This window comes from Falco naumanni, chromosome 5 (genome assembly GCF_017639655.2).
Source record: "Falco naumanni isolate bFalNau1 chromosome 5, bFalNau1.pat, whole genome shotgun sequence".
Lineage (NCBI taxonomy): Eukaryota > Metazoa > Chordata > Aves > Falconiformes > Falconidae > Falco > Falco naumanni.
In genome coordinates, this window is record NC_054058.1 from 21,897,371 (window position 1) to 21,919,638 (window position 22,268).

General features: G+C 39.7%; 1 protein-coding gene across 11 annotated transcripts in view; it reads left to right on the plus strand.

Moving 5' to 3' along the window:
- EPS8 (epidermal growth factor receptor pathway substrate 8) overlaps positions 1 to 22,268 on the plus strand; it is a 140,873-nt gene that overhangs the window by 12,118 nt on the left and 106,487 nt on the right. The window contains exon 1 of one of the 11 annotated variants that reach the window (XM_040594602.1): positions 6,139 to 6,160. The exons of the other annotated variants lie outside the window; for them this stretch is intronic. The gene's annotated coding sequence lies outside the window, so the exon portion shown is untranslated. Of the gene's footprint in view, positions 1 to 6,138; positions 6,161 to 22,268 lie in introns of those variants that run through there. 11 annotated transcript variants of the gene reach the window in all.

Here is a 22,268-nt window from a genome sequence, read left to right on the forward strand (position 1 = left end):
TTTCTGGTCCTTCCTCTCTGAGGAAGATGGACACAATAATTTAAGCTACCTGCCTCTGGCAAACATGGGCATTTTTCGCTAAGTACATTAGCTTTTTTTTTTTTTTAGTGGTTCTGTGTTTGGATTGTGTAAATGCCAGTACGTGATGCTACCCTCTAGACGCTGTTGTTTGTATTTTTTTATATATATAAAAAATTCTTTTTTTTTTTGGCACATAGCAGATGCAATACAGATTTCTTCCTCTACATATAGACCTTCTCCCCAAAATCCGAGAGGCTACAAGCAGATGATCCTGGAGTCTGTACTTTTCTCTCTTCATGCTTCACTATATAAATTGCATAAATTTGGATCACTTTCTTAATCGCTGTATACTTCTCTGAATAATAATCTCTTGCTACCATGACAGACTGAGACACTTGGTTGCAAACCAGTTTCTAAGAGTTAAAGGCTATATTGTCCTGTGGGAGAGATCCCTCAAAGTGTTGAGGAGGCTCTTGTATAGGTTCATCTTAATGTTTGAGAGACTCGGGGCCTTCCTACCATGGAGATGGTGGTGTACGGTGGCAGGGATGTCCAGATGGATGCTGTGTTAGTACTTCCCATAACCATTTTCTCTCTGTGGATGTGTGTCCCTTACAGCTGCCACTGAACAAGATTCACAGATGTTACTTCAGGGAGTTTAGTAAATTGAATCCACAAAGACTGCGTGGGAATGTCTCACAAGTAGTGCAAATCCTCCTTGGTCTTAAAACCTCCCTCACAGAGCTTTAGTGCAGTGACTTCCTCAGGACGTAAAGAAAAGTGCATGGTAATTTCACAGATGACCTTGCTTTTTATGTGCTCCATGCGTGGGAGTCTTGCTTCCAGCAATGAGGAAATGTCTTGAGGCAGTGTTATCATGATGACATAAAATAACAGAGACTTCTAGATATTCCCCTGTTCTTACCCTGTGATAGATATGGGCCTTCAGGGATCAACTGACCTTAAAAATTATGCAGATCTGGAGTTTGAGATCATTTTTGTTGTAACAGAAATTTGTTTTTTTCATAGGCATTGGGGTGGTGATGTTGCACTTGCTGATTTGAAACCATATGTGATTAGCATTCTTGATCTAAATGTGCACTGTCCACTCTGGACACATATTTCCCCTAGAGCTCCTAGAAATGCACTGAGTCGTTGCTTTGGCAGAAGAAAATGCAGGGCTTTAGTCCTCTCTTGCTTTTTCCCAATTTATGCCTTGAAGACAATATGTGTACGTATCCTGCACAGAGAGTTTTTCAGTTTCTTTCCAATTTTACAATAGCTGTGTGCTTGTTTTCATTTAGATCTAGTGTCTTTCCTAGGAAAACTAGGTCTAGGAAATGTACGTATCGCTGTCCTGAGCAGCTGATGTGTTCCAGACGGTGATACAGCTCATGCGCTGAGAATCTGACGGAGCCAGAGGCTGTGGCGTACAGTAGTACTGAAATGTTTCTGGCTTAGCAAAAAGTCTTCTCCCCTTTCACTGGATATAGTGAACAGAAATCTTTTGTTTCAAAACTTACTGAGAATTGCCTAAGACCTGCCTTGGTGAGTTTGAAGGTATTTTTTAGCCCTGTTGGAGGTGTTCACTGTTCACTTGGTAGCAGTGTTCTTGAGGGAGTTGCCTTCAGCTGTAGGGGAGAGGGCTGATTCAGGATCAAAATCTTGAAGTAGAAATATTTACGTGTTCCACTGGGACAATTTGTCTGTCTGTTAAGTTAAATGCTTGTGGCCCAAAATCTCATTAAAAAACATACCAGCAATGCACAACAAAAAAACTGAAAAAAATGCTAAGAAAATTCAGGTGCCTGTTTTATTAATAGGAACTTAGATCATTTGGAAACAATTTAGAAGAATTTGTCACCATTCTTATTATTTTTTTGTGTCTTCACTTTACTGTGAAACACACAGTTTGTTTGAAGTGTGTACTATTTTAAAAAAGGGTTATGTTTTCATGAAAACTCTTCTGGGCAATATCTAACTCCAGACATAAAAGCAAATAAACCAAGAAAAACCCTCTGCTCATCTGAGATGAGAGGGCTTCTTTTTCTTCTTTTTTCTCCTCTTTTTTTCTTTCTTTTTTTTTTTTTTTGTTAAGAAAAAGAGAGAGAGAGAGGATCTGAAACTACCTAATGGTCTCCCTTGTCTCTTTTTAATGATCCTTAATGATGTTCTGCAGTCCTCAGGAATTACACTCTCATTGATATGTCACTGCGGTATGAACTACAAAGAAATCTTAAAGTGCTACCATCTTTAGACTATGTTGTGAAGAGGCTGAAAGTGCTGCAGTACATTGTTTCATGTAGGTTGATTCTAATTTTACTCTGTTCAGCTGTAGGTGGAAATTCAGAGATTGATGTGAGTGCTTAATGACAGCTAATGCCTTTTGGGTGCTTCCTGCACCCTTGTGAAGTAGATGTGAGGATTAACATCTTTGCTTTGGGGCTGCTCATTTTATGCTGAGATCTCTTGCATGCAAGGTTGGCGATTGAGGATTTCTGAAGCTAATGAATGGAATATGGCAGCTCAACCTCAATTTTACTACTCAGTACTGCCTCAAACAAAGCTAAACAAGTTTTACAGTAAAAACTTGTCTAAGCTCTTCTCTGTTGAAATCCATCACCGTTTCCAGTTGCTTGCTAGGCTGAAGAATCAGCTGTCCTATTTCAGTATTGGCATTGAGGAGGCAGGTGTACTAGTGGCGGTAAGTGATGTGAAGATGAAGAAGCAGGGGCTGTTGACTAGGGAGTGAGCAGAATGGTAATGTATGCAGGCTCATTTCACCTCCATTAAAAACTTAAGTATGTGACAGAGAGTTAGGAGAGCCTGCAAGGTTCACTGCCATGAGGCACTTCAATTTGTTTTCATATTCTTCTCTATCTAGATTTACCCTTGTAACAGCTAACAATGAAATGGGAAGTACATCACTAATTGTCTTGCTTTTGAACCCTTGTGTTTTTCATAGCATCCACTGTATGGATGGAGCAAAAGAAACTGGGTTTGTTTCCATATATTTTTACAGTCTCCAGACCTTTTGCACTGGCTGCAGACCTGTATGGCTAGCTACTAAACAGTGAAAGCAAAATGACTGCCCCAATGACTGTGAAAAATTAAATCCTCAGCCATGATATCAGATGGGGCTATGACAGTGGTAGCAGAGGTCTGGAGTAGGGAATGTCAGGGCCGCCTCTCGGGGAAACTAGAGCTTGTAGCTTTTATCCCTCTTCTGCAAAGCTCTGGGATTCTTCTGTTATCTTGACTTCAGTCTGCTAAGTCTTTGAAAACAATAAACTGGCTCACCTCCAGTACCGTGATTTTATCTTGAATTAATAATAAGTTATCTTTTCTCACAAAGACAAGTGCTCTTGTTCAGAACTAAAATTGCTTTATCTTCTTGAGGATTCTAACATGTTAGCTAACACGTTAAATACGGTGGTTTTTTTTTCCTAATATTCTTTTTGCTATCAGGCCCTTTGATCTGCCCTGGATTTCAATGAGTCGTTTAAAAATAAACCCCTATTTTGGCAGTTCGGCTGTGATGCTCTCTCTCAAATCAGTTACCATTTTGAGGATGACATCTGAGTCTGCTTATGTTTCTGCATGACTGGAAACTGTCACTACTCATTTAAACTTACTAGTGCTGGAAATGGATATGCTGGTTTGTCTAACAGGGATGAAACATGAGGCACCAGTATTCAAATTCAAATGTAGTTCCTGAGAGTAAAGGAAGAGGTAACTGTAGTCACGAGGGCTTGGACAGTTAGGGGTGAAAGCTGCATTGCAGCTCAAAGAGGTGTTGGGCACTTTGCCTACAGGTTGCTATAAACAGGTTGTGGTGTTTTTGACCAGTTCAAGAAAACACTGTTTTAAGATAAAAGTTTAATAGAAGGATACAGTACTTTAGCTGAAGGTTATACCATGGAAGGTATTAACTTTTGCTGTCAAGAGGACACTAAGTTGTTTGGGGAGGGGGTGATGAGCATTTGAGAAACTAGACTCTTAAGAGGGCAGATGCAAAGCTCTGACTGAAAGTTAAGCCTCTGTAATGGCTCTTGAAGAGTCCACACAAACACTGAGGATATGCAAAGTGATTCTTAAAAATACAGACCTGTAGAATGAGGGCCACGACTTTCCATCTATCTATAAAAGACCTGAAGCACTTGGGACATAGGAGCACCTCCAGCACACGGTACCTTTTCTCATCTAAAAGGGCTGGGTGCCAAAAGAGCAGAAAGAGACGAAAAGAGTCCCTGGATGACTTGAGCTGTAACTTGCCCTTAATGTAACACTGCCACTGCTTTTCTTATGAGGCTGTAGTGTGTGAAACCATATATTTTAATTTCTTCATTATTCTTCAACTTTATTATATCTAAGTATATTCCCAGAACAGATTATTTTCCCCTACTTCTTCTCTTATTCCCGTGCCTAAATACAGGCCCAGAACTTGTTCGTAATAGGAGTATTTTGATTGACAGTACCTTCGCCGTTTGAGACTAATGCTGTGCTAAAATGAACAACTGGCATTTCGAAAACTGTAAAACTGACCTGACAAAGTGTGATTTTCAAGTTTTTCTTTCTTCCCCTACCCCCCCCCCCCCCCCTTCCCTTCTCTCAGCAAGTTGTAGATGTGTCTTAATTCTGATGCTGTCATGCCGTTATGCCACTGGTTAACATTTCTGCAATGTCTAGAGATCACACATTCTGAAATGCTTAGCCCATCAGTTGGTAAACAGAACTTAAGTGATACAGTTATAAATTAATCCTGTTTTAACCTTTTTATTTTTCTCTATATAGAGTTCAGGCTGCAGCAGTAATACAATGATCTTGTCTGAAGCTGATGGCTGATAGGGAGTGCAAAGGTGACTTTCAAGGTGATGGGAATGGTTAGGACAGACTAGGTGCAACTTCATGCTGCCTCTCGATAACCCGTTCATTTTTCTCTAACAAGCTATGAGTTGTGACAATCTGCTTAACTACTTTTTAAGGTAGGCTTACAGTTCTGCCAACCTCCAATGCGATGTCCTGGAGGCTTTTTCTTTTCTTGACATAAAATGATATTGGGAGGAAAAGGAAGTTTTGCAACCCTTAAACTTCCTGAATAAAAAACAGCTGTTAAAAATCCCTTAAAAATAAATTAAAAGCAAACCCCCAAAATGCAATGAATCATAGTTTACAGGAACATCAGCTTTTTTTTTCCCTCTGTGGTGATAACAAGATGTACTTTTTTTCCCCATTTATCCCAAAGGCAGGCAAACTTTGCCAGCTTTTTTTGCTGGTGCCACACATCAGTATTGCAATAATAATTAAAGGAATAGTATAAAATGTCATCCATCGAAATGAGGATGCTTCTGAACAATTAATAGAATCTCTTCACATCAAGTTTGAACATTGAATAAAAGGAAATGATGAATCAGTTGAAAAAATTTGAGGTATGAGGAATTTCTAACAGGCATAGTATAAATAAGCTGGATGTTTGCAGAAACACAAAGGAAGGCCATTTTCATTGTAGCAAGTAGTCTGCAGCTCAGTGATTTGGAAGAGAATGCTGCTGCAATTAACAAAATTGATTTCTGTAACACAGTGGTGAGACTTTGGCTTGGATTAATACTGAAATATTCTCTTACTAAAGCACTAATGTTAAACAGTGAATGACAATTCTCTTCCAAGAACAGTCATGTTTCCTATATGAAGTAATGACCTGATCTTAAAGGTCTTACCTGATCAGCCTTTGAGATACTGCACTAGGCATTACACGTATTTACAACTCTTAGGCTAAATAATGTTTTAAAGGGATGTGCTTTCATCTGATGGAGGTGTGCTGTATGTTAAATTTTCAGCTCATGGGGACCATCTGGTTCTCCCTGATAATTCTTCCCCCCCCCGATTTGGGTTCTCATTTTTTATATCTGTTGTGCATAGGGTTTTCTTTTGACCTCCTGGGGGTGGAGGGGGGGAAGGGGGGAAGAAGTGGTTTTATGATCTTAAGTGAAAGATTGTTATTTATTTTTCTTTGGTTTTTTCAGGCACTTAAGGTAACTATTGACATATTGTTACTTTGTCCGTTTCATTCTCGCAGTTGCAGTAGTGGGGAGCATCAGGAACCTGGCTTGTCCTGGACCTTGAAAGGAAAGTTGCTATGGTAACTAGGCACTGTATATCCCATTTGGGACTCGAGTTAGGTGTGCACACTTCACTGAACTTTTCTAGTAGTCCTCTTGAAATGTGTTAAATCTGTGAACTCCAGTAAAATATCTCTGGTGTACTAAGAAAAAGTAATCCCTCGCTCTGTCTCTGCCTCCCTTTGCTGTGTCCCGTTTGCTTGTGCCCTCCTTCCCGCTCTGTGTTGAGTGAGAGCTGGAGATGCTGCTCTGGAGCTTCCCAGGCGCAGATGGCAGTGATGGACGGGCTGGCCCAAGCTGTTGGTCTCCCTCCATCAGCACAGTGGCTGTGGGAAGGGGACACCGCAGGAACTGAGCACGATGCATGAACACCCAGCCGACTGGGTGCAGGGGCAGGGCAGGGGCTATCTGCACCACTGGGTTTCTGCTCCTGAAAGTTGCTTTGCCTTCTCTGTGCTTTAAAACCAGGCAGACATCAGCTCTGGTGACTGGCGGCTGGTGTCCTGTTTCTGGAGCATTGCACAGGTGAGATCTCACCTTTGGTGTTAGTGCCCTGGGGGCCGGACCTTGTCCAGGGCACTTCAAGCAGTTCCTTTTCATCATCCCTTTCCTAAGAAGCTAACAGATGTTAAAGGGGCTGCATATGCACTTAAAGGAAAGGAGGAAATCTTGATGGGGATGAACAGTTAGGAACCATCATGTAAATATTTTTACATTCTCTAGTAAGAATAATTCTCTCCCCTCTGATTTTTATGCTTTTTTAACTGAGTTCTAATCAAAAGAGTCTTGTTTTTTAAAATGCGGACATCTCCCACATGCAAGAATGTGATGGCTGCTCTCTTTCTTCTGTGTAAGATGTTCTCTCTTATTCTGAATGATGTTTTACCACTCATTCGGTGGTAGGGCTGTGGGCCAACCCTGTTGGTGCCCCAAACACTCAGCAGAGCAGAGCACAGGCAGGCTCACAGAGGATGGGCTGGGTGCCTCTCTGAGCTTGCAGCTGGATTGAATTACGGGTTTCTTTACAATCTAGCTGAGGGGTTTAGCACCATCTGTGAGCTGTTTGTAGACAGCAGCAGGTCTCACGTTCTGGAATACATTTGGGTGAAAGAGAAGAGAGGCTAGGAGGGACAGCAACGCCTGTTCCTGGCTGTGGGTGTACTTCACGTGCCCATTGTGGTCAAGGTGTGCCCAGACTAGTTAATGATACCAAAAATTCTTTGTAAGACTCTTTCTCACCATGGTCAGATCCCACTAGCTTGCTACATCCAACTTTTGTGTGCTTCTTGCTAGGTATGTTGGGACATCTGTAAATATTTATTCACTTCCAGCTGGTAGCTTCCTACTGCCTACTTCTCATCGTCAGTTTATTTGCAGCATTGAGTGGTGGCTGTGGTGCCTATGGGGTAAAAAATGAAGAACAGATGTATCTATTTTGAACCCAAACTGCCTTTGGGCCCTGCTTGTGTGGGGTTTCCATGCCTTTGTGATAAGTAAGAGGCCATTTTCCTAATTCAGGGGGTGGAAAACCCCATAGCTTCCATTAGCAAGGATATCATGATGTGATTCTTCTTTTTCCTCCCCCCACTCCGAAGCACAGAGGGGAATTTAGTTCTCAACTAATACTGTAAAACTGCCAGTTCCTTTTTGCCGTTGGAGAATATTTCTCTACAGATTTTGGGGGTTATTTTTGTTTTGTTGTGTTTTTTTTGTTGGTGTTTTTTTTTTTTTTTTTTTTTTTTTTTTTTTTTTTTTTTTTAGAGCCAGTATTAGTAAACAAGTTAAACTTGCTCAAGGCTAGAGATACAAAGAAATGTAGGATGGTGACCTGAGGCCTTATGCTGAGACATGTTTGCAGACCAGCCCTGTTGCCAACTTGGAAGCCATAGGTAATTTGTTTTCTCTGTAAGTGTTCCTGAAGAGGAGGAAAATGGAAAGTATTTCAAAAAACAAAGCTTGTAGTCAGCTTTCTGCCTTTCCTGGAGGTGGAGGAGAGAGTTATTGTGCATGTGCACAGTTCTTGTTTCTTCACTTCTATGATCTTTGATAGTTGGGAGTGGGGTAATATTTTACATAGTTATAATTAGAAATCTGTTGTTGGTGCTTTGCGTCTTAGTCCTGACTTGAATGCAAATAACCATTCAGTTAGGTAGAACAGGTATAGTGTATACCCCTGGGACACTGATTGAGGATAACTGTGTAAGGCCATAGATCTTTCCCTTCCCTCATGCAAATTTACCAGGAGACATTTGCCCAACCCCTTCCTTGTTTCCTCAGCCTTGCTTAACCTGGAACGTAATGGAGTGAAATGTGGGGTTTGTAGCCGCTTACAAAGGGGAAAAATAAGAAGTGCAGGCTCTTCAATACTAATCTTTTCTTCCTTGTTAGGTACAAGCTAAGCAGAGGTCTCCTGCATCTGGTGCTGTGTCCCTGTGCTTGTGCTGGGAAGTGCTCAGCTGGGCTTCGTGGCTCAGAGAAGTTCTCCCTTGGGCTGTGACGGAGGAATGTGATTTTTCAGCCCTGTTTTTGCAGGGAGATTCACAGTGAAACTGGGAACTGTCAAATCACAAAGGATCTGCAGATTTCTAAAAAACAATATGCCAAGATAAAGTTAGATTTTTAGGAACTGTCTAAGCATTGATACATGGGGAAATTATTATTTTCCTGCCTGGCTAGAAGACTGCAAGCTTTCACGCTGTCAAGAAGAATCCACATGTAACCTGAATAACACATAATCATGTCTCACTGGAAATTAAAAATATGATTTACAGGGCTGACAGTCTCTTTGTTATATCAGCATTGTGTGGTTGCAGCACAAACAAATATGCACTTCAAGTACCTAGAAAAGAATCAGACTGAAAAATATGTTGTGTTTTTAATTCTGTGAATTGTTATGTCTCTGAGTAAGTCTTGTATGCAAAACATTTTTACTTTTCTCAGGAAGACAGGTGATTAAACATAATATTTCCATTTTCCTGTTGCTGCAGTATTATTGCAGCTCGGTAATAAGCATTTCTTTTTTTTTTTAATCCTTCTGTGCCCACTGTGTTTGGTTTTGCCCACTGAAAGCAGCCTTCATTTCTGGCAGTTTCATGTAAATTGGTAGCATTCTAGGGACAAAGCTTTGCCATGCTATTGCTACTTGGTGCAGGAACAGAGAGGAGGTATTTAAATTCCCAGCTGCATGTTGACAACACTGTGGTCAAAACTTTTTTTTTTTTTTCTTGGTCTCTTCAGCAGCCATCCCACCATTGCTGGTATCAGTATAAATAATGAGTGGTTAAAAAACTAACCCAGTGACTTAAACTCCCATTTCTATAAAAATAGTCTCTTCCTGCCTAGTTTTCCCAAGAGAATTTGCTCTAATGCTGTTTGCTCTACAGATTGTGGAGTATATTAATCTCAAATGCTTTCACAAGGGTAGATTGGGGGATCTTGTGAAGTTGCTGGCCCAACATCGCTACTGAGCAAATATTTGCTGGGTTAATTTATGAATGCTATAAATGATAAAACTTATGTTACAGACAAGTACTTTAGGTGTTTTTATACTGTAGGTGGAATGTGTCATCTCTCAGTGGAACAGCTACCTTAGTCTCAAGTAGAAGATGATGTGCACAGTCTGAATGCTTTATATTCATTCTGCTGCAGTACTCAAAGTCATCCTGCATCTACATTAATTTCCTATAGGGAAAAACTTAGAACGTCAAAATCCTGGCCTGAGCGTCATTCTTCTGAAGTAACTTAATAAATTGGTGTATAGCCTTGCCATCTCATGGTTTGTTGAGGTCCTGAGGCAATATTTAAAGTAACAGTAAAGTAAAGTAGCAGTGCTCCAGTTCACACAACCATCCCTTATGCAGGGAGACGCATTTATGCCTTTCAAGACAAAGAACCTTTTCACTGTACATCCAGCTATTATTCTGTTAATTCTTTACAGAGAATTGCCACATCTTTGTTTTCCTTTGGGTGGGGAAAGAGTTTAGTGTGCCTGCACTGAAGAGCCCAGAGTTTGATGCCACAACACTTACACGAGGATTAACATTTTTAAGGACTTGAGGGTCCCCATGGAGTTGCCTCAGCCCATTAATCAAAGATTGACTTTTTAGCCTAATATATTAGTTATGTTTGTCCAATTCCTAGAGGGCCCAGTAGATTGAATTAATTTTAATTAAATTAAGCCTGCGATAGGAGAGGGGGAAAAAAAAAAGAGAAAATCATAATATTGTAGAGTTTAAAGCTTGAAAAGATCATTAGCCAAGCAGAATGTTACTTTTTCTGATTAAAATATAAATACTTCTAAAATTCACATTTCTGTAAATACATTTTAACTTAATTTTTAGACTGTTAAACTTTCAGTAATACGCTGGTTAAACTTTCAATAATAAGATGACTGCTGTGCTTTGTCTTCATGGGAAGAGTATTTTTCAGACTAGTAGGTTGAAAGTTCATTTGATAAGCCTGTCTTGCCATGCTAAGCCTGTAAATTGTTCTGATCAAATTTGCAACTTTAATTGTAATATTAATATTAGAAACAAAATTCCTATAGTAGATGTTTCCATCTGCTAGAAAGGGGCAAAGCTGAAAGTGGCAGCCACTTATATATGTGGTTTTGGTATGTATTCTTAAGTTGACTTAAATCTTCCATTTAAATCCTGTGTTAGGAATCCTTAGATATGTGAGGCCATGCAGAATTACTTAATCTCCTGAGGATGTCTGCGTTTTAATAAAACAGATGTCAGCTTTGCATTTCTAGGTCTATTGATTGTTTCTGAAGGAAAATTTCTCTTATGCTTTAAATCCAGTAGAAACTTTTTTAAAGTATTTGTCTTCATCGGGCCAATGTTGCCCTCTTTCAACATAACAAGGTATCTCTCCACTTCTGGTTCTGAAGGGCATATTTAGTGTTCTGCCATATCTCTTCTTCTTATGTCTCGTAAGAAAGTTTATCCACAAACACACATCACCAGTGTGCTTTTTTTTTGTTTTTATGTGTGTGTGGTTTTTTTTGTTGTTGTTTTTGGGTTTTTTTTGCATTAAATTAGATTTCGGTGCTTCAGAGCTCTGAAAGACAGTATTAGCTTTGTTCTTTCCTCTAGAAACATTCTAGTTACCAGCTCTAATTTGCATCTTCCCTTGTCCCATTTCTTCATTTGTCTTGTTTTGAAACAATTCCTAGAAGCTTCCAGGAAGCTTTGCACAAGATGTGCTTTGTGTAATCCACTGATATAATTTATATATTTTATAGTTCTGTGTCCTAGATGGGCAACCTGAAGTAGCTGGTTTATGTTTGGGGCTTTTTTTTGGCATGGCATGACACTGGCCAGCAGTGTTTTGAGCCTCCTGGGAAGTAAAACCATCCTCCAGGGTACGGTCTTTATGCATTAAAAGGTTTCACCGTCATCTTTTCCCTGTCTGTCTCCCATGTGCATCCTTCCTTTATTTTAGCAGTCTTTATTTCATCCTGGCAAACAGAGGGAAGCTGTGGATTTATTATTAAACTCTAATAAGGGTGCACAAATTGCTCTCAAGTTGAAGACAAACAACACTGCTTGGGCTGTGTAAATAATGCAGCGGGTTACCTGACGTGCTGGAGTGGCTCCTAGAGTTTCTCAACTCAGCGCACCTCCTGCAAACAGTCGGTAAATGTTGGCTTCCAGTTAGGCCGGTCCCTGTTACTTTCTTCGTTAGATTTAAAAAGGGCTGTCATTCTTCTCTGTTTTTTTGTAATGTTTCGAAGAAATGAAGCTCCCTGGGAGAGTTACCAAAATTTTCCTTTTTCTTTGCGTTATGTGTTCTGTCGTAAGAGAGGCTGAGGGGTTTGCCGAGCACCCAGCCACTCTCCTTGCTTTTGAGCAAGGCGTCTGAGCAGGTCGCTGGGCCCAATTCAGTGAATAAGTTATGCTGTGGTTTATTAAACTATCTAATAAATTGCAGTGATACAGATGCTGACTTTTATTTAAAATCCCAACACACGCAGCCATTCTGTATTCACAGGCAAACCTGTGTATTTAGGAAGAGTCCAAGACTGAGCCCTTGTAGCCCTTGGTCACAGCTCCACCTGCTCCAGCCAAGCTATGTCCTTGCTTCTACTGGCAGGAAAATCTGGTTTTCTTACTGCCAAACAGGCAGCTGCAGTCTAGGATACGTTTGTTGTCCTCTGCAGATCTTGAGGCCATAGAATTGTCCTACTCCGTGGAATATATTGCCAGATTTCTACTCTTTGAAAGGAGAGAGATGGTGAGGAAGAAAAGAAATGGAAAGTGTTGTGTTTAGGAGCTTCGTGGGTTTGCAGTATACCTGCTTTGAACACAGCATCATCTTTCTCCTTTGGTAATACATGTGTGTAAGATGCATTTTGTGGGTCCCTTGTTGTCAGCCTTCCCATTACAACCTCCTCTCTAAGTTCTGTGTTGTGGCCCTGAGTTTATTGCTCCATGCAAAGATGTGGCATAACGTCTTTCAGCCTACAGTGAACGCTCTTTTATCTGCGTTTTTCTTGAATTTGTGACCAGTTTGGAGTTTTGTTTTGTTTTTTGATTCAACACCATGAGCGTGATATTTTGTGACCACAATTATAAGTGTAAAAGTAGCTTTGAATGCATAAAATAACAAGGTGATGAACATTATTTTAAACGCTTAGAGTGGATTTCTGCTTTTACTTATCTATTTTTCCCAGTAGAATTCTGGTGGTAAGATTAAAATGATGAAACATGGGATTAGGAATTGTTTGTTCAGAGGGATTTTATGTTTGACTGTGTTAAGCACTGGTAATGATAATACATGACGATGCAGCGAACAAAACCAAACACAATTAAAATACTTTGTTGATACTGGCAAGGCAAAATTTTAGGCACTCTTGGGGAACTTTATGGGCTGGCTTTCCTCTAGCTTTCACATTTTTTGCTTCTGAATGGGATATAGAAAAGTCCTTTTGGTTATGTAGATCTTAAATGTCCTTATTCTGGCTGTGTGGCTGTGAATTTGGCTAGCCGTGTTGCTTTAGGTTATTGTGTTTTGGTCATAATACCTAGCCAAAAATAGTGTAGAAATACAGGGGGTATGCAGATAGATTAATATAGAGCCAGGAAAAGTATCCATATAACCATGGTGTTTGCGGCTTTTCTTTTTTTTTTTTCTCTTTCCAGTTTGCAAGGAGGTTGAGCTTTTTGCACGTTTGTTTTTATGTATGATCAGTTAGCCCAGCATCAGGCTTTTTTATGTTTATGCTGTAAATCCTACTTTTGGGCTAAAATGAATGTTAATTAGACCTCTGTACTTATGTGCCACATTGCAGAATCAGCTTCTTACTAATAAGACAAATAAAAACACAGATGAGATGATATAAACCAAGTCAAAAAGAAACTGGGATCAGATCAAGGACACTCTTGTTCCAAAACTATGAAACAGAGGAAGAGAGATGCTTAGACAAGCTGGAAGGTATTTAAACATGAGGATTTCCTTTATGTATACCCTTAACTTGTAGAAGGGCATTACTGCAAGACATTACTGCAAACACTGCCTTTTAATAGGCTCAATCAAAGATACTATAGCAAGAAAACCTTTACAGAGGTAAGCGGTGGGTTTTGTTGTTCTTGGGTTGGTGGTTTGTTGGGGTTTTGTTTGTTTGTTTGTTGTTTTTTTTCTTGTGGGACCTTTTAGAAAGCTGATTCCTAGCTCAGGCTTGGAAGTACCTAGGTAGGGGTTGGTTAAAGGAATACTGCTTTATAGTTGTCTGTTGTAGGGCTCCTTATCAGTACTTGGCCGTCATTGGTACCAGTCATCGCCTATAGGAAATGCAAATAGGGGACCTTGTCCTACAGCAAAGGAACCATCATATTTATTATTACTATATTTATAATTTGTTATTCTTACGTAGGACCTGAGAATATTTAGCCCAAGATTTCCAGAAATCCCTGTCTTTCAGAGTGTTGTGAGCTCTGTCCTGGCCAGAGTCCTGCTCCAGACTGGATTGTTCCCGATGATGTGTGCTAGTGCAATGGGAACTAACAATCGAAGTAGTAAAGTGGTAGCAGTAGGTGCTTTAAAAATATATTTTGTTGGTGGAATCTGTTTTTTATAGGCATTAGTAGTTATGCTCTATTGGGAGCATTGTAGATTCTTCTGAAGGAATAGTGTGGCCCCAGGAAGATTGCCACCTTGTCCTTGTGGCAGAGCAGGCAGATTCGTTAGGTTCCTGTGTCTTGTTTTGACAAAACATGATGCTTTTTTGTTAGACCTAATAGTTGGCCTGAAAATAGGTTTGCTCTCCCTGCCCCCACCTCCCTGCCCAGCTGCATTACTAGACTAATACAAGCTATTACAAACCTTGCTTTTCATAATTGCATTGATTTTTAGGATGATTTAACTTGGAATGCAATACAATGAAGCGCATTAAATTCTGGTAAGACGTTAATTCATGAAGTAGAGGTCATATAGAAAATAATTATGAGTTCGAAGACTGCGGTCAGTACCAATGATGGAGTAGAAGAAAAAGGGTCATTAGCTGCTGAGTTGCATAACAGGTTGCTTTGAGTTAGAGCCGAAGCTTTATCACCTTGATGGGCAATAGCAGAAGAGACTGGAAAACATCAGTGATTTTTATTAGCAATAAAGGTAAAGGCATAAGTAAGAAATGGTATTTGAGGAAAATGGGGAGATGAACTGAAAATTTGTGGCATCCAGATGTCTTAATACTGCACCTATTTGTGATTCCCAGGAAAAGGATAGCACATCCTGATGAAGAGTATCTGGTTTTATTACTGGGTACATACAATGTGACTTGATGTGCTTGAGTGTGGAAAAAAATTATGTGAACTTAATCGAAGTCTAGGTGTTTTAGAGGCCATGTCTATGGTGTGCTCTATCTTCTTTTGAGATAAAAAAAAATCATGAATCCCAGTTTTGATACAGCTTGCAAGCAGCTTCTGATTATGTCATGTTGGGAAACTCCCCTGCTCCTCAGCTACAAAGAGAAAATTATTGGCACAAACCCCGATTTATTACTACAGGCTGTGCTTAAAATAACTTTTATTACCATAGTGGCCATAATGTGGTGGAAGTCTGTAGGTGCAAAGATATGGAAACCTCTGTGCTTTTCTTTGTAGAATGATTTCAAAAAAAGCTGACTGATTTTTGTGCTTCCCTTGATAAATGGAAAAGATTCAAGATCTTTCTGATGACACAGTGTTAACAGTGTGGTAACAGAGTTAGGAACTCAGGTTCAGGAATAACTGCAGTTTTAAATTTGTACCTGTTTGAACCAAATGTTCATTCACCTTTTGGCCATGAGTTTTCTTCTTCACTATCTAGTTACTGACTGCTCCTTCATGCTGCTTTCCCATCTTTCTCCTTGTGAAGGCATTCCCCTTTTTCTGGCTTGCCTCGTCCGTGTGTCTAGAAGTCTCACACAAAGAATGGGCTATAATACAAGACAGGATCAGCAAATTTTCTAAGTAAGTTTGTTAGATTTCAGTACGAATACTGGGCATTTTGTGTAGCTTGCTTTGCCTTTGTGAAAAGAGTAAGAGGAACCTGACTTTTCAGGCTATGGTGGGACAGTTGCCTGGATTATTTCAGCTCTCATTTTACAAGAGGGCTAGCAAAAGAAGGACTTGATAGCAAGCAGCTGGGAAAGTTCTTTGCTACCGAGGACAGTGGGCGCTTTGGTAGGCTCTAGTGCTGGTATGTGGGGGATGGACATTGTTTTACCCCAGTCTGTGCATATCCTCTTTTGTTTCTTTATTTCTGTGGAATGCAATCTGTTGTTTTCTTTTTTCCCCTTTGCTGAACAGGAAAATTGAGCAAAAATGGCCAGCTAAGAAAAACTAGCACAGTTACTTTTCATGATCTAGTTTCTGCTGCACTGAGCACCTGTGGCAAACAACATTCTCTTCTAAGCCAGTAGTCAGATGAAAGAAAATGAAATAAATTGACTTTGGGTGTGCAAGGGGAATGCACACTATCTTCATGGTGAACAGGGATATGATGGGTGTTTTTGCCACAAGTTAGTGTCTGGAAATTGGTATTTTAAATGCTCTTCAAGTCACGTTGAACGTGGTAAGTCTGGGAACCCCAAGGCTGAGCAGCTCTGCTCTGAACACCCTTCAGAGTGACTAGAAAGGCACCTTTCCCTTCTGGTGCCCCCTGTTCCTTTGCAAAAAACAGATTATTTTTCTTACTGCTTTCTGTGATAGCATGTGATGCTTCCCACACATCTTTTAATTTACATCAGTCCTTGTCAAAGGTCTGAGAGTTGATGTAGTTTTTAAAAGCGTTCACAATCTTATGATCTCCCTTTGCAGGAGTAGGCAGGGAATTTATGCTTGAGACACACCCATGTGTCTGCTCTCTGTTGGGATACCCACTACGTGCATCCTTTTAAAATCTGCAACAGTATTTGAAGACAATAAACTTATCTTCCTGAATAATGGCCTGCTCTCAGTTTTGTTTGCTTACTGCATGCATGTATGTACGGAGACAAGTTTGTCTTTTGTAGCACTGGGTCTGTTGAAATGTAAGACCAACTGTCTATTGACTTTAGAAAAGCAGAAACTTAATCATGTGTGTCGTTTGTTAATAATCTCTCTTAAAATTAAAAGATGATAATTTTAGGAATGCTACCAAGATATGCCTCTGGTAAGGAGACTAAGGGTTTGTATGTGAATATATTTGCCAGTGTAACTTTCATACACTCAAGCGTAGAAGTGGATCCAAGTTGAATATAAGAAAACAACTTTTATAAAACCCGAGCCTAAAATAATTTATTTTCTGTTTCAAAATAAGAATGGTACTGATCGGTTTTCAGATGAATGACCTGATCCTTGCAGAGCTTGAGACCTAAACTTTGTGAGAGAAGGAACCGAAAAGTAAAACATACTTCGTTGTTCACCCTACAAGAAGCTGAAGCTGGGAGAAAGGCAAAAGTAAACAAGGCAGCAGTGATAACTAAATAGCCACTGAAATCATCTTAACAGGTGTTAATAAACCGAGTCTGGCATTAATGTACAGGACCAAGGAAGGTATAAGTACTTGAAGGGCAGTAGTAAATATTTTTTTTTAAAAAATCTATAGCAATTTTGAACTAGTGGCAATGAGGATGGACAACTTAGACATCTGACTTAGATTTAGGAAACTTTGTATCACTATAAGTAAAATGAAATACATTTTGCAGTTCTGTTGTAATTTGCATTAGGTTTCTGTCTTCTTTTTATATCCTTCCCAGTTATGTGGAGTATTATATTGGTCTGTTTAGGATGTCTTTTCTACAGTGGGATTGTAGCGCAGCATTTCGAAACAATATTGTTGAATATAATCTTTTAAGAAGTGACTGGCTTGTATCTAAGTTGTGTGGTGGTTTCCATCTCTTTTGGCATTCTGCCAGTTTCAGGCAAAATAACGCAGCATTTTAGCCCATGAGACCGTGAGAAAAGATGGTCATTTGTGTCGCAAATATGACAAATACGCCTGTGGTATATTGGTGGGAAAAAACTGTACTTCTAATGGTTCTGGAAGTAGTTTTGCATTGTATGGTTTGTGAAATGAATATTTTTGCTAGTCAAGAAACTTTCACAAATGTAAATGTAAACAGAACAGAAATGTACATGTAAACCCCTCCATGGTGGGGCATTGGAACTATATGATCTTTAAGGTGCCTTCCAACCCGTTCTATGATTCTATAACTGTTGTAGAGTTAGACATCAGTGTGTTTTTTCTGGGGGCTCAGGGTCCTGATGTAGGGTAGGGGGTGTGTATGTCTATATATATATTTTTTTTATTTTTTTTAATCCATTACTGTTTCTAAACAGGGTTTACAAAAACGTCACACAAAATATGTTGTCTTTTGACCTTACCGGTAATGCTTTTCTCTTTGCTTTGGAAAGGAACTTTTCCCTGTGGACTTGCCTATCAGCTCCTGAAAGGCAAAAGGAGGTAAAAGCTGAGCTGAAGTTGGGGGTTTTGAGGTTCTTTTAATTTTGGCTTTGTTTAGTGTGTGTGGGGTTTTTTTTTTGTGTTTGTTTTTTTTTGGTTTGGTTTTTTTTTCTTTCTTTTTTCCTTAAAGATATATATGACTGATTTAGGAACAAAATATTATGTTAAATAAACTGGTATTTGATGACTTCAAGTTCTTTCCTACGTTTCTTTACTATCGGAGCATGCTGCATCTCTTATCTCCACATTCTCAAACTGTGCTGGTTTGCATCAAGAGACTAGCATTAAAAAAACCCCAAACTAAAACCAAAACCGACAAAAAAGGTTAATTACAGCTGCTTAGAATGCTATGGAAAAAAATTTTTTTTAAAAAATGGTCAAAAAAATCCTTCCAGACTATTACTTTCAGCAGAGCAGCAGTGGTTCCAGATCTGTTCAGGTGGCCAGTTCCACTTACTCTAAAGGATGTGACTGTGCTTTCTCTAGACAAGGCTATAGCAAATTAAGTTCTTTTAAAATTTATAATTTTTATTTTTTTATTGAGTAAGTCTGACCAGCCTGCACTTAAATACAAGCAAAAAAGAAAACTCAGATTAGTTCAGGAAGTTTGTTTTGTGGCTCTTTGGAAAAGAACATTCTGTCCCCTCTTTGCAAACCAATACAAACAGTCTCTTGGCACAGACACTGTTCTTTGTAAATATCTTACTTTAAATTATCTCTGGGTTATTTTGTAAGATTAAGTATCAGTGTTCCTATTTCCTGGATAAATTCTGCCTTGTATAATTGTGCTTTCACTTTGTAAGTCACATCTGCAGAGGTAATTGGCAAATACAATTGAATCTTCTAAACACTATTTGAGATCTGATTATAGATACTGAATAATAGAAATGGTGATTATGAATTGTAGGATAGTAAACATTGTTTATAAAAGAGCACTTATTCAGAAGTGGTTCTATCTCATTGTAGAAATGATCATGTAAATATGGGTTGTATGAGTGTTGGTGTTACTGTAAAAGAGCTGTAGAAGTACAGAGTAGCAGTAAAACATCCAGAACTGTGAGGGACTCTTCTTTTTTGAGTAGTTGAGGAATTGCATGTGTTTTGTAGAGATGTCCTTGTCCCTTTTGGATGTGTGGTTTTGTTTTTGGGGTTTTTTTTTTTTGGTTTGTTTTTTTGAAGGCTATTATTAATCTCCTCTGGGTTACTAAAGAAGTACTGAGAACAATGCATTTCATGTGCTTATATTAGCCTTCTCTCGCATGTGAGAATCTGGCATGAGCTGCTGGAATTATGAATAAGACCAGGGAAAGAAACATGCACTGTGCAACCTTAATCAAACAGGAGCAATCTCTAGTGCCCTCTTTTGATAATATATTCAGTGGAATCAATTAGGGAAGGATCTTAAGTGATGTTGATAAGTTGTTGGACTGACTCTTCAAGTGGCTGTAACTCCTACTTACTTGGGCTCTTTCTAGAAGGGAAAGGAAAGATGCCTTGTACCTTGTAGAAGGCAGTCCTACTTGTAGTAAGTAATATTCCCAGAGTGATGAAAGCAGAACAAATTGCTGCTGTAACAGCTTTGAAGTGAGCTGAAGTTTTATACACACACTCAGATGTAATTTTTGAGAAAGAGCTTAATTTTTTTATTATAAAAAGAAAACACACTGGAAAACCAACACCTTGTGAACTTTCCATTTCCATACATTTAAATCCAGGGACTAAAGTGGTTTGACTGTCGTGTCTGTCTTATCTTTCTAGCAAAGACTTTTTCCTATAATTAAAAGGGCATCAATTTTTCTAATTGATGCCAAATCCAATCCAAGCCACCCTTGCGATTATTTCACCCTTCCCTCCCCCTCCCATCATTATCTGATATTTTGTTTGCACAGTCATTATTCATTAACTGTGTTCATGTCCAGGGCTGCAAACAGCAAAATCATATTATTAAGGAGCAAATCTGCGACTCGCCATTGAAATCTGTTTTTTCCTTTTCTGTTTTACATTGGCTTTCAGATGAGAATCCCAAAACCTGGCACAAATTTTGGAGATAAGGAGCTTGGAAACAATGAATGTGTTAGTGTTTGGTACTTTCTTTTCTTAGCAGAGTTCTTTAGTTCTCCCATGCTTCTTACACAGAATTTAACTCTTCTCAGTAGTTACTGAGATCACAAGTTGCTATTGGAAAAAGAGGTGTAGCCTGTCCTCTTTTTGCATATGTACATATATATGTATATGTACATAGGCATGCAGCCAAGCCTATTCCCCTGTTGCAGAACTGTATAGATGACCCTGTTTTATATAGAGGTAACTTCTGAGCATGTCCCGTTTTCCTATTTGGTGTATCCATAGGTGGCTCTGTCTATCCCCTTACTCTTTTGAGATAGAGACACCTACACACAAAGGTCTCGCTGTGATTGCTCCTTAAGGCTTTTTAGTCTATTGCTTTTTCAGTGTTTGACGTTGTTTCCTCTGAAATCAGTGGCAACCCTCTCCCACTGACCCAGAGTATTGGCAAGCATTGGATGTGCTGCTAACCATACCTGGCTCTTAGAGTGCTCCTCATCACTTGCACTCACATTTTATTAAGACAGCTGTCACCTTTTATCTATGTTTTGCAAAGAAGAAAATGAGCATGGAGAGGTAGAAGGTCTTGCACAAGGCCAGTGAGCTGGGAGAGGCCAAGGGAAATGAGATACTGATGGAAGGCAGCCCGTGCTGCCTTATTGTGTTTTGCCCATGTGTTGTCCTTTCTTTGATGTGGGTTTCCTGGTCAGCAAGCCATTAATTGCCTGTCTCCCCTTAAAATATTAAATGTTTTTGGTTTTGAAAAATTAGGTGATGTATAATTAAATCACCACTGTAACCGGATCATATTAGTAGGCAACCCGGTGAGGTTCAGTACAGTGTACTGCGTCCTATATTAATATGCAGCTACTGGATCAGTTCAGATTGACTGAATTGACCCATTGCCATTTACCCCATTACTGGATTGACCTGTTACTGGTTCTTCCTAATTCTGTTGCAAGATCAAATTGATCTATACTTTTTAATTATTTTTAATTGGATTTATTCTAAAATGGAAAACATCACTGTAGGGCTGGCACTGTAAGGAAGGGGCAGAGGAACCTCTCACGGAAGTCACAGAACTGGGATAATGTCAAAATGATGTCCCGCAAAGAATTCAATTGTTGATGGAGCAGGTTTTGTCAAAATTGAAGGACTGGTCAGTGCCTGGAATGGTGTAGCAATTAAGCTGGAAGTGTCTTGTATGTACAACCACATTAGAACAAAGTGTTGGGTATGACTTAAAAAATTAAATAGAAAAGTACTAAGCTTGTCTGAACTTTTGAATGTCAGATTCAAAATTGAGGGGTGGCAAAAATTTGAGGAGAAAATGGGACAATACCATAATTATCACCTTAAATAAAACAAAACGCAACAACAACAAACCCGAAAAAAAACCCCAACCCAACCAACCGAGAAAAACCCAACCCACCAAACCCCAACAAAAAATTTTCAGCATTTGCTGTCTCCCTCCTCTGCCTCCCATTTTGGTTTTCATCTTACTCTTCCTTTCCTGCATCCTCCTTCCCCAAGTGCCTCGTGGGCTCCAGCCCCACTGGTTTGTGGGGAGTTCTTGAGCTGTCCCCAGTGTCTCTCAATACAGACACGTTCTTCCTGTCTCTCTCCCATTCGGGCCACACGGCTGCTGGTGCCGTGTGAGTGCAGTGCTGGGCTGCTTGCCCCTCCGCCATGGCTGGGTGCTGGGGCACGGGGCTGTGTGGGCAGCGGTTGCTTCCCACCAGGGACAGGGATGTGAGGTGAGGAAGGAGCGCCCTTCTCACCAATCCATCCTTGTGCTTGACCAAGCTTTTACAAAATGTGTTTACGAATGTGTTTCACTCCCGTTCCCTTTGGGTTTGCAGCCTTCTCAGCTCTGCTGGGCCTGTCAGGCCCATGGCTTTGTAAACTCCTCACTCCACCATTGAAGAGGGATCCAGCTCCAAACTGCGCTTGAAAGCAGGGATTAGGGTGGAGGCTGTCCAGGTATCTTGACTATGAGGTTCCTGTTAGCTGTACAGAGGAGTTCTTTTTGCTGTTACTGGTGTTTAGAAAGTTCACGTTGGACAGTAGTAGATGAACTCTAATCAGAAATGTACTTTCCCTCTCATGCAATATGGGAAATCACATTTCAAGAAG